The sequence below is a fragment of the Leopardus geoffroyi genome, chromosome A1 (genome assembly GCF_018350155.1).
Source record: "Leopardus geoffroyi isolate Oge1 chromosome A1, O.geoffroyi_Oge1_pat1.0, whole genome shotgun sequence".
In the NCBI taxonomy this organism is placed as follows: Eukaryota; Metazoa; Chordata; class Mammalia; order Carnivora; family Felidae; genus Leopardus; species Leopardus geoffroyi.
The window spans coordinates 223,394,042-223,406,263 of record NC_059326.1 but is presented as its reverse complement, the minus strand read 5'-3'; the positions used below and the strand labels follow the sequence as shown (position 1 = coordinate 223,406,263).

Below are 12,222 nucleotides of genomic sequence, written 5' to 3'. Positions count from 1 at the left end.
GTGGAGGTACCTGCACAGTCCAAATTCATTTTACTGGCAATTCATCTATTATATCCCATTCACTGTGAGTGAAATATTAGATAAGGCATAGTCTAAGGGAGCTCAGTTAAGGGAAATAGTTGCTTTATTCGATATTTCACTCAAATACGTGTAGGGATTGAGCTCTGTTCATTTTATTCTCAGATTACCAAGAAGTTTCCTAAATTGATGTAGCCACAGTGTAGAAGTGTACATATCAGAATTTTCTGGAATCTACAGAAGCAACATCCAGACATCCAGATATCCAGACATATCAAGATACACTACAGTGAACATTCTTAAACCTGCTCTTACCTTTCCCTGAAGCCCATTTCTTTTCCTGAAAATCTCTTCCAGGAACACATGCCACACTTAAAAGTCAAAACACTAACAGCAATGATAGAGATACTAAATTATTTACTTTGTTTTGGCCTTCTCTTTACTACTAAAAAACATTATAATAGAGGATTACTTAAATGAATGATAATAATCCATACAATCATATGCGATAGTCAAAACGTATACTCTCGCTATGGCAGGGACGTCAACCAATGTGAAATCACCCTGATCTAATAAGAAGAGAAAGCTGTACACAAATGTGTGTCCCTAACATTGAACTAGAGTTAAATGCCAGATCTGTGCATAATGGTCTACTGGATTCTTGCTAAATATTCATGAATTCTCTATAAACGCACATGGAACAGTGAACACACTATAAAATTAGTTGGGTATAATATTGAGCTGTGTTTATTGTATCGGTATGCATATGCTTATATGAATGCATACATCTGTGAGGAAATGCATCTTTAAATTTAAATCTCTATTTTAGAATTATATGTAGATATCCACATGAATCCATTCATTAAAAATCACTTTGAAAATACATACCAAATTGGTAGTAACTGTTAAATGGATTTTATTGAAGAGTAAAGTTCAAGATGCATTCTAGATTTCACATTTCTGTATTTTTAAACAAATTATAAATGTAGATAATATGGGGAAGGATGGAAATGAGAGAATAAGGAGGTTTGTCTATAACTTAAATCACATTTCAAAATGAAGATGTTTTATTTCATCCATAAAAAAATAAGAATACTGACATTTGTACAAATGAGCAAAGGGGAGAGGGAGAGGGAGAGGGAGAGGGGGAGAGAGAGAGAGAGAGAGAGAGAGGGAGAGAGAGGGAAGCCAAGAAACAGACTGTTAATTATAGAGAACAGACTGATGGTTACCAGAGGGGCAGAGGTGGGGGGATCGGTTAAATATGTGATGGTGATTAAGGAGTGCCCTAGTAATGAGCACCGGGCGTTGAATCAACACTATATTGTACTATATTGTACACCTGAAACTAATATTACACTGTATGTTAAATAACTGGAATTGAAATAACAAAACAAAAATACTGCCATTTTTTACAGATAATCTTTAACTACAATAGCTGGAAGATTTAGCATGATGAGTCAATTCTCGTCAAACAAATCATCAAAGACATTGAACCTATGATAATTTACTAAGGTTGGTACAGATCTTTATAGACTGCAACCCATTTTAACACCTTGTATTATTTGATTCTCATGCCTATTCCTATCTCCTTTTGCAGATGAGGAAAAAATGGCCTATATACAAGGGACATTAACACAAGTAATCAAGGTCAGGATCAAGTTCTTCTATGTCTCCAAATCATTAAGCTCAATATTTTTTTTTACTGTGCCACACATCACCACCTATTAAGAACTATGCTTTTAAAATCAAAATATTTTCCTTTTACTTCTGGACACTTCTAACATTATAAACTACTCCAAGCACATGGAATTAGTAGACTGAATACCCACTCCTGACATTCCAAACATATACATACTCCAAAAAAAAAAATAATAATAAGCAAAAGCTATTATAGAAGAGAAAGAATCAGTATCTTGAATTTACTTATAATTTATATTAAAGGCTCATATGAAAAAAAAAATTAAGTGAAATGTGCCTTCAACCTCCACATGTACATTTGCTTTTTCTCATTTTGTATTTTCTTTTGTTCCTACAAATGATAGCATATGATAACACAGCCCAATCTTTCAGTTTATAGAAAAAGTAATACTGCTAACACAAACTTGCACAGTTCATGTTAGGGACTTAATGAAACACCTAAAATTTGAAATCCATCCCAAGCAAGAGAAGAGGAATCATCACAGAGCATCCAAAATGAACTATACATGGGCAGTTGCCCACTCAAACCATATATTGTATGACCCTTTTCTGCACACAGTCTTTAGGTTTTTCTACAGCAGTGGTTTTCAATGAGACTGGGGTGCAAGTCGCCCCCCCCCCAAAGAAATAGTTAACAATGCCTACAGATATTTTTGGTTGTCACGATCTGGAGATGCTGCTACTGGCATTGTGTGGGTAGAAAACAGGGATGCTGCTTGGCATCCTACAAAACACAGGACAGCCTCCCTAGCCCATAAGAATTATACAGCCTACCATATCAACAACACCAAGGTTCAGAACCCCTTCCCTAGCGGCTCTTGGGTGGCTCAGTTGGTTAAGCTTCCAACTTGGGCTCAGGTCATGATCTTGTGGTTCACAAGTTCGAGCCCTGGGTCAGGCTCTGTGCTGACAACTCAAATCCTGGAGCCTGCTTAGGATCCTGTGTCTCCCTCCATCTCTGCCCCTCCCCTACTCGTGTTCTCTCAAAAATAAACATTTAAAAAAATTCATAGAAGACTTTACCTAAAATATAGTTCTGTAGGCATGTATACTGCAACTATATGAATGGCAGATATTATGCAAATTAAAAAGTTTGAAATCCTCCACTTATTAAAATAAAAAAAAGCAAAACAGCATCTCACATACTTGCAGTCTTTAATCTCTCAATTTTTCTTCTAACTTTTCACTCGACTACACTGTATCGAATACAGGGATTTGAGATCAGTAAACCTTTTTTAGGTCAATAAGTTCAATATGTTTTATCCTAAATCTATTGAAAAGTATATGCACGTCCAGATTGTAAAGGATGATTATATCAGGTTGCAAATATCTCAGGTTTACTTCAAATTTCTAATCATCAACAAGACAAATACAGGACACGTGCGAGATACACGCTGTGGAAGTGTAGTTTGTATTCATCAGAGCACAAAAATCAACATGAAGCACAATAACGATATTTATATAGGTCAATAAAAAGCACCATATATTTACTATATATAGCACCCTTCGTCTAAAGAATTTATGAAGTTGGGCTGACTCATTCATTCTCATGATTCCATTTTATCCATCTGAAATAGAGCATCAGGAGGAATAATTTCCAATTGCCCAACATACAGATTTTATTCAAGCACCGGTTGGTATTGACTACGTTTGCAACTGTGATAGCCAATTATATTCAACATGCACTAGACAGAGTTATAACTAGAGTTTCCCAGCTATTACCTTCTTTCTACTATCATATTTTCCTTTACTATTGGGTAATCTTCAGTTGGACATTTCTGTGGCATCTAAAAGAGTGAATCCTCATTTTCTACTTCTCACTCTTGGCAGGAAATCAGACTTCACCATTGGCATCATTTTTGTTTTTTGTTTTTTTTTTTTTTTTTTTTTTTTTTTTTTTTTTTTGTCTTTTCCCTTCTTACGTTAGCTATGTCTGTGAAAATCATCAGTATTATGGTTTATAAAATACTTATCCAACAAGGCATTAAATGAATGTGTTATTAAGAGAATGAGTGGGCTGACCTACACTAGGTTAGTTAATTATCAAGAAACCCAGAATTAACTACCTAACAGGAGGCTGGAAAGAAACCAGCATCATGATTGGTGCTTGGACCAGTGTGTTAGAGCACAGAACTAATTCTCTACCAGGATCGTATCCCGCGTTCCCCTCCCACATCGAGCCAGATACACCAGAGATCTAATCTGGACTTCAAACTCTTGATTTAGAATATTTTCTGCAGTAAGACAAGTCCACTAAAATAAAAGAGAACCATTACTGCATAAGGGAAGCCCCCTGCTTTGAGAAATCTGTGGGTGATCTCAGAGTGGAAAATAAAGGTTCCAAAACATTGTCAGAGCTTAAGGTTATTTTATTTATGTGTTTGTTTATTTTACTTATGTTTTTTTTGGCTACACAATAAAATCTTTCTCTGATCTGTCTCTCTCAGCTCAAAGCAGTGATGCCATCACCTGAACGAACAGAAGACCATAATAATTTTAGCTAAGAATTTTATTTCAGGATTTCTTGATATCTAGCAGGGAAATAGCAAGGAGCATGTACTCATGATTAATCTGAAAGTTCATTAAGTACCACAGGATTGATATAAGAAAATACTGTAACAACCAGCCAATAAAATTGTATATTTTCACCTGTTACATGACAGGTTTGCTCAGTTCCACATCCGCACGTACAACACACACACACACACACACACACACACACACAGGCATATAAACATGCATAAGGCACAACTTTACCTTGATTTTTAGATGCAAACATTAATAGATATCAGTGTTATTCCCACAGGTTCAAGAAGTTAAGAAGGGTAAATGAATCAGAGTTAGCAACCATAAGGGCATATACTAAATAAAGTGTGCTGCTAATCACAGGAGCCTACTTAATTCCTTTTTATGCATCATTTATAGTGCCCTTTAAAAGAAGTAAAAGTTTCATCTTAAGCGTTAAGAAGCAATTCAGGGGAAAATAAAGAAGAATGAAAGAGAGAAAAAAGAAAATGAGCGTTGCTCTCCTGCAGCTTCAGACCTCAGCTCTCACGAAATTTTAGAGGATATTGGCAAGGCAATAATTAAAAAGCACCACCAAAATTCCAGTTGCGACGTCCCTGTTTCTATTCTGACAATGCTCCCCCTCACTTTCACAGTTAGACATACGTGACGGCTCAATTCGAGGCCATCACTACTCAAAGGTGCCTTGCGGACTCCTTCCAACTTCTTCGGGGGCAGGGCGGACCACAGCACCATCCACCGAGAAACATAAACAGATACCCAGCCGGCTTCTTAAGACTCACATTCCATAGGCTCTACGGCAACATCCCTGGGTAAGAAAATTTCAAAAAAAAAAAAAAAAAAAAAAAAAAAAAAAAGAAAAGAAAAAAAAAAGAAAAATGTATCCCAGCCCCAAGGTTTCCGACGCATCAGCCCCAACTTTCCCGCTCGCCCTAGATCCTGCGAAGCCAATCCGGGAGGAGGATCTCACCAAACACTGGTTTTGACTCAGAACCGGGTAAGCAGCCCCACTGCCCCCCCAAAAATAAATAAATAGAATGCAATAGATAGTAATGTCGCTACAGAGTAAAGTGTCCTCTACGGAAGCCTTACCTTGGCTGACTTGCCCCGACTGGCGGAAAGGAACTTAATTTACGAGCAGCCAAGAGGGGACTCCCCCCCGCGCTCAGGGCACAGCCACCTCGTCCTCGGAGAGCCCCAGCCTCGGCTCAGCGCTCCTGGAGCCCCGGGCTCCGCGGCTCCGGCTGCTGCAGCTCCCGAGCGCGCCTCTGATTGGCTGGCGGAGCCCGTCCGCCTGATGCTCTCCTCTGCCCGTCTCTCCTCCTTCCTCTCCTCCCCGCTCTCCGGCCGCTGCCTTTCCCTTCTGCTTCTGTCTCCTTCTCCCCCCCCGCCCCCCCACATCGTGCAGCTTTGGGGCCGCGCAAATGGACACCCTTTAGAGCCCTCCCTGCAAGGTCAGGTGGAAAGCAATGCCCTTAATTAAAAAAAAAAAAAAAAAAAAAAAAAAAAAAACAAATTAAACCCCTAGACCAACAGCAGCATCATTAGCATCACCGCTCTTGGGGGAAAAGGAAAAAAAAAAAAAAAGACAGGATTCCGAGAGGGTGTAGACCCTCCGTTCTCTGCGGGGAGGGGAAACCGGGGGACGGGGGGCGACAAGGGGGTTGACTATATCAGAAGGCGTGGGAGTAGACGTTGGGAGGGACCCGGAGGAAAAGCAGCCAGGACAGGCACTGCTGTGGCAGGCGGGTAATAAATTTTCCTATTTCCGTGCAAAGTCGTCACAGCCTGCTAAACATTCAACTGCTGGCTCATTCATCAGTGATCCATAGTCCGGCGGTAGCCGTGAGATTTAGCTTGAGTGATGCCCTTTAATGCCTTACCCCAAAGTACTCGAGGCATGGACGGTTTATAGGAGATAGAGCGTTCCCTTGGAGGTCAGCATTCTATTTGGAAAGATAAATAGGAACTCCAGTGCCTCGCCTACCCCCTTTTGCCCGCACCAGGGAAACGCTCTCTCACACTTAAACTTCTCAACTCTTATCACTCCGGAGTAAATTAAAACGCTTTGTAAGGTACATAGATTTTGATAACAAGGATTCGGGCCCTGACTGGCGGCATTCAAAATTAATGTGAAATAGCTTCGGCACTTTCCCCCAGCGCAAAGTCACCCACATCCACTCCTTAAGAACATGGGGCATCCTTAAAGGAGTGTAGCAAGGGACTGTAGGAGTTTATCTCAACTGAATGGTTATTCCGAGGGTCCCTTTGCAGGTGTATCAAGAATTCCACAAGACCCTCAGACACTGCCTCCAGGAAGACAGCAGCATTGCATGCTCCCATCCTATAAATGCTCAGGTTCAGAGATTCAAAGGAACAAAGACATAAACTTAAGAGACGCGGTAGGATGGGGAAAGAGACCCTGTAAAGTCCAGGAGACGTGGATTCAAATCCTGATTCGGACTTTTTTCTATACCCAATGCGTATATGGCGTTTCACTGCTGAGAGGATGCTTCTCTTTAAAATCGAGAAGGCGATCTTGACTTCAGAGGGTCTCTGCAAAGATCAAAGGAAAATCTCTGCCATTGTGCTTAATCCACGAGAAACTTTCAATAAACTTTAGTTCATGTCTAATCATCTCCTTCTTTTGTTCCGCTTCCAGAGAGGTCAAAGAGGTTGAGAAGCAGGTGGTATTTCCAGGAAACGTCTAGTGCCTAAGCTGAGATGTTTTGAGTCAACGAGTTATATTTTACTATCATTATTTAGCTTGAGTGATGTGAAAAGTGAAGGGACTTAATTTGGGTTGGGTGTTTGAAGCGATTAAACAAACTAACAGAAACAATGCAAAAAGCATTTGCATTGGACAGTTTCTGGTTGTGAAGGGACTGTGCATTTAAGTGAAAAGTTACTCCTAAGAAAGATGCTAGAAGTCATTTGAAAATTGCCAAAAACTCAACTCAGGGAAAAGTAGAACTGAAACGATAGCATCAGAATAATGAGCCACTGTTGTTTTATGTTTTGTATATCTTCTCTCATGCAGCTTCTGATTTAAATGAGATTTTCCTTGCATAGTAGCCAAACATAAGTTCTTGTTTGTGTTTATTGAAGGAAGTATTGAAAAATTATCCACTTCAAGGTTTTCGGTTTACGAACTCATGGCAGGCAGCACGAGGAAAAGGATTGTTTTGAAAAATAATAGGGGATATAAAGAGGAGTTTGGGGTCTGTAAGAGGTCATGTAATTTAATTTTAAAATTTCACATTAGGACGTCCTCTAGAGAAGCCGGTTTGTTTAACTGCCTCTAGTTGAGGGAAATAAAATGTTTGCCAGCTTGCCAGTGAAGCTTTTGCTGAGACACTGGCAATGAGCATCCTAGGGATACACTTGAAAATAAGATGTGTTTTCACTAGTCTTCCTTGGTGGTTTTCCCTGGATAAGACCCTAATAAGCACATCTAGTGGCCAGTCATAATGGAAGTCAACAGCCACTTGCTCCTGAGTGGGATGGCATACGGAGGGATTTGTCAGCATCAACAAGCAATACAACACATTTCTAGAAAAAGAATCGATTCACCAGGGGAGGATTTGTATCTCTGAGACTGCATGCAGATTAAGGGCTCTAGATTCTCCACAAATCCAATGATGTAATGTACGCTGGATTTCAATGGTTTCCAAAATTTCATACCTGAAACTATGCCAACCTTCTCTCGCCATAGAAAGGTGAACCTGTCAGCCGCTAACTGATTCTCTTATATTTTCAGCTTAAAAAGAATAAAGTGAGTAAACCAATGTGGAACACGCTGCCAGGTGGTGGGCAGGTGTTTATTTTCTCCTTATGTCAAAGATTACTTCAAAAAACTGAACAATGTATCAGTCAGCAGAATTTATTACAGAGTTAATCTTTGAAACTGAAACCATGGACATTTCTGATCCCAGTCCCCACTGCCGTTACCTTGGGAGAGTTATAAGAATCATTTTCACCAGTGACAGAGAAGCATCAGACACACAATTGATGCTGGTCAGACTATAGAAACTGGAAAGAAAAAATTGTAATGCTAAACTGTGATCATTCTCTGAGAGACAGACTCAGGAAATTGTCTCTTTAGATGTTATCTCATGCTCAATTTTACCTGGAAATTCAGAAGGCTATGCAATATTTTCAAATCTAAAGAAAGAAGGAATAAAAGGAAATGCAAGGATTGCCCTTGTTATAATTCAGCATGTAGAATGGTCAACTGTACAAACTTGTTACTGTGGTTGTTTCTTTTATTATTATTATTATTTTTTAATTTATTTATTTAAATTGAAAGTAGTTAATGTACAGGGTAGTATTGGTTTCAGGAGTAGAACCCAGGGATTCATCACTTACATATAACACCCAGTGCTCATCCCAAGTGCCATCCTTTTAATGCCCATCACCCATTTAGCCCATCCCCCACCTACCTCCCCTCCAGAAACCCTCAGTTTGTTCTATGTATTTAAGAGTCTCTTATAGTTATGTGGATCATATGTAACTGAAATTACTGAAAGTGTACTAACATTTAAAAATGATCTGAGTTTTATGTAAACAGAAACAGCTGCTGAAAACATGAATCAATACGCAATTTCCTTTACAGCTATTTTCTTTTATGTGTTTGGGTAACGGGTAGCACAGATTGTGCATATCTCTTTAAAAGAAAGAAAACAGATTAATAAAAATATTGTCTCTAATTGTATGATTAAAGATGACCTAATAAAGTTAGCCTTTACTTGTGCTATTATCACATTTCAAATTAGGAATTAAAGAGTACTGGGAAAATATTGATATACGACAATGAAGAAGAGTGATCTATCAAAAATATTTCAAACTACATGTATAATTACTTTTTAAAATTAGCACCTCCCTTACTCATAATGATAGTTAGATAAATGAATGCACTTTTTTTGGGGGGGCGCCTGGGTGGCTCAGTCGGCTGGGCGGCCGACTTCAGCCCAGGTCATGATCTCGCAGTCTGTGAGTTCGGGCCCCGTGTCGGGCTCTGTGCTGACAGCTCAGAGCCTGGAGCCTGTTTCAGATTCTGTGTCTCCCTCTCTCTGACCCTCCCCCGTTCATGCTTTGTCTCTCTCTGTCTCAAAAATAAATAAACGTTAAAAAAAATTAAAAAAAATGAATGCACTTTTTAAGAAAAATTTCTTCTGGGGTGCCTGGGTGGCTCAGTTGGGTGAGCAGCCGACTTCCTCTCAGGTCATGATCTCACAGTTCAAAGGCCTGTGAGTTCAAGCCCTGCATCAGGCTCTGTACTGACAGCTCAGAGCCTAGAGCCTACTTCCAATTATTTGTCTCCCTCTCTCTCTGCCCCTACCCTGATATCTCTCTCTCTCTCTCTCTCTCTCTCTCTCTCTCAAAAATAAACATTAAAAAAATTAAAAAAAAAACCCAAGAATTTCTTCAGTCCATGTAAAATATCAACAACCAATAAGCTTGTTTAGATCTAACAGAACAGAATTGTTAATTGACAAGAAAAAGTAAAACTCCTCAATTTTTTTATTTTATTTTTATTTATTTTGAGAGAGAGAGAGAGAGGGAGAGAATCCCAAGCAGGCTCTGCATTATCAGCAAGGAGCCCCATGCAGGGCTCTAACTCACTAAATGGGAGATGACAACTTGAACAGAAATAAAGTGCCAGACATTCAACTGACTGAGCTACCCAGGGGTCCTGAACCCCTGAATTTCCATGTATATAGTTTGATTTATATAGATAGCTATTGCACTGTAAATGACAGAATGAGGACACTGGTTCCCAGATAAGTGGAAATTTACTAATGGACCCTAGTTTCCCAAGATTAATTTTTGGACAAAAATTACACAAAGTACATAACAGAATTTCTAATTTTTAATGTTTTTATTTTTTTGGGGGGGAGGGGGAGAGAGAGAGAGAGAGAGAGAGAGAGAGAGAGAGCATGATCAGGGGAGGGGCACAGAGAGAGGGAGAGGGAGAAACCCAAGCAGGCTCCCGGCTGCCATCACAGAGCCCAACGTGGGGCCCAATCCCACAAACTGTGAGATCATGACCTGAGCTGAAACCAGGAGTCAGACGCTTAACTGACTGAGCCACCCAGGTGCCCTCATACCAGAATTAAAAAAAAAAAAAAGAATCTGAAATAATCTCAGTAAACTTTGCAGGTTTGATGAGAATAAAACAGTACACTAAGACTACAGATGAACATTTCCCAACTTTTACAACTTGATTAAATATAGAGTCTATAAATTAGAAATTATTGAACTAAAGGTGGAATCTGGCAAAGATAGAAGGTGATTTATTAAAGAGATTAGCAAATCAGTAAGAGAAAAAAATAGCAGGATCACTTTAGTCGGTATAACATTCATATAAAAGTCATGTCAGCATAACCCCACTGCTTCCTGTGACAGACACAGTAGACTATAATTAGGGGAGATGTATATGAATGATCTTTCTATCTGCCATCATTATATTTTGCACGATTTCATTATAGCCCACATGGAGACGTTTTAATACAATTATTTGGTGTAGCAATTGGTTAGGCATCTGTCTCACGTGTTTAGAAGTGTAGTGGTACTTGGCTGGAAGAGGGTCTCTCGTGGTAAGCTGCAAAGCTCTGACACGAATCTCTTCCAATTACTACTTCTATCAACTCTATGGAAACCAACTCCATCCATAGAAATTTCATACATTACAAAAAGCCAGTATATTTGGATAGAGAACTTGAAATACCTTTTTAGGATCTTGAGAAAGTTATCTCACATTTCACAAAGAATACATACTACAGCTGGGAACAAAAGTATGAGTAGTATATACATGGTAGCAAAGATAAGGCTTTGGACCAAAACTTGTAAATAAGGCTGAGAGGCTTCTACTGACAATAGTTTCTGTATAACTCGGTTATGTGATATAGACATCAACAATGTAAACAGGCATGCTGAATAAAAGTAAAGTATCGAAATATGGACGGCAATGATTTCACGCCTCTAAAATATTGAGAATGTACCTGGAATATTGAATTTTCAGAGGGCTATAGCTAATTCTGTTTCTTTTCAATTGATGTCTATTTTTGTTAGCCACATCAGGATATATTTATTAAGTTAACAGTGCTAATATCATTTCTAACTCCATGTCTGTCTCCCTCACCCTTGGGATGATCACCATCCTTTCTTTCCCTGTAGCCCCATGCCTTATCTACCCTTCAGGGATCAGAACAAAGATCATCTCTTCTGAGAAAGCACCTTGCCTCAACAGTTCGTACATTTTTTCAGGCCATAAAATGCAGCCCCTGATATTTTTTTTTACGCCATAAAATACTTTTAAAACTCTGATAATATCTTGCTTTAACAAATTGTGTTATAGTCAGAGGCAACATGGCACAGTAGTTAAAAACACAGATTCTGGAAAGTTGGAAAGTTATATAATTGGAACTTGGAAAGTTATATAATTATACGTGCTTTGTTTCTTCTTCAGAAAACTGTGCGTATAATATAATATTACCTATCTCTTTTGCTTACTAGGAGGATTAAGTATGTCAAAATAGATAACATGCTTCGAAAACTATTAGGCACACAGTTACTTGTATACAAACCTGCTTCCTTTGTCATTTTTTTTCTTATCAGTCTCCCAATTGAACACAAGCTAATAAACACCAGGAACATTGTTTGTCTAAAAGCAGTTTGGTATAATGTAAACAAGCCTACCTAGGGTCAAGCTCTATGTCTACCATTCATATTTAAAGAAAAGTTGCTTAACAAGGTTGTTTTACTCCCTGTGTATGGTGCCTGACTTGTAATGTGGGCAAACACACTCATGTTACAAAGCTCTCTTGGTTCCTGAAGAGTTTTACACACACAAAAGTGTCTAGAGCAGTCCTTGGCATATAAAAGGCTTTGAATAAAGGTTAGTTGAATCCAAATTTCAAGCGCTCAGTAAGCACTCATTAAATAAATTATATTTGCTACCTGTGCTCCATTTTA

The 12,222-nt window shown here is 38.9% G+C and overlaps 1 protein-coding gene across 7 annotated transcripts in view; it reads right to left on the bottom strand.

The window, feature by feature from the left end:
- The window catches only part of CDH18 (cadherin 18), a 1,006,396-nt gene that overhangs the window by 492,655 nt on the left and 501,519 nt on the right, over positions 1-12,222 (bottom strand). Inside the window, exon 1 of one of the 7 annotated variants that reach the window (XM_045441395.1) lies at positions 5,338-5,567. The exons of the other annotated variants lie outside the window; for them this stretch is intronic. The gene's annotated coding sequence lies outside the window, so the exon portion shown is untranslated. Of the gene's footprint in view, positions 1-5,337; positions 5,568-12,222 lie in introns of those variants that run through there. 7 annotated transcript variants of the gene reach the window in all.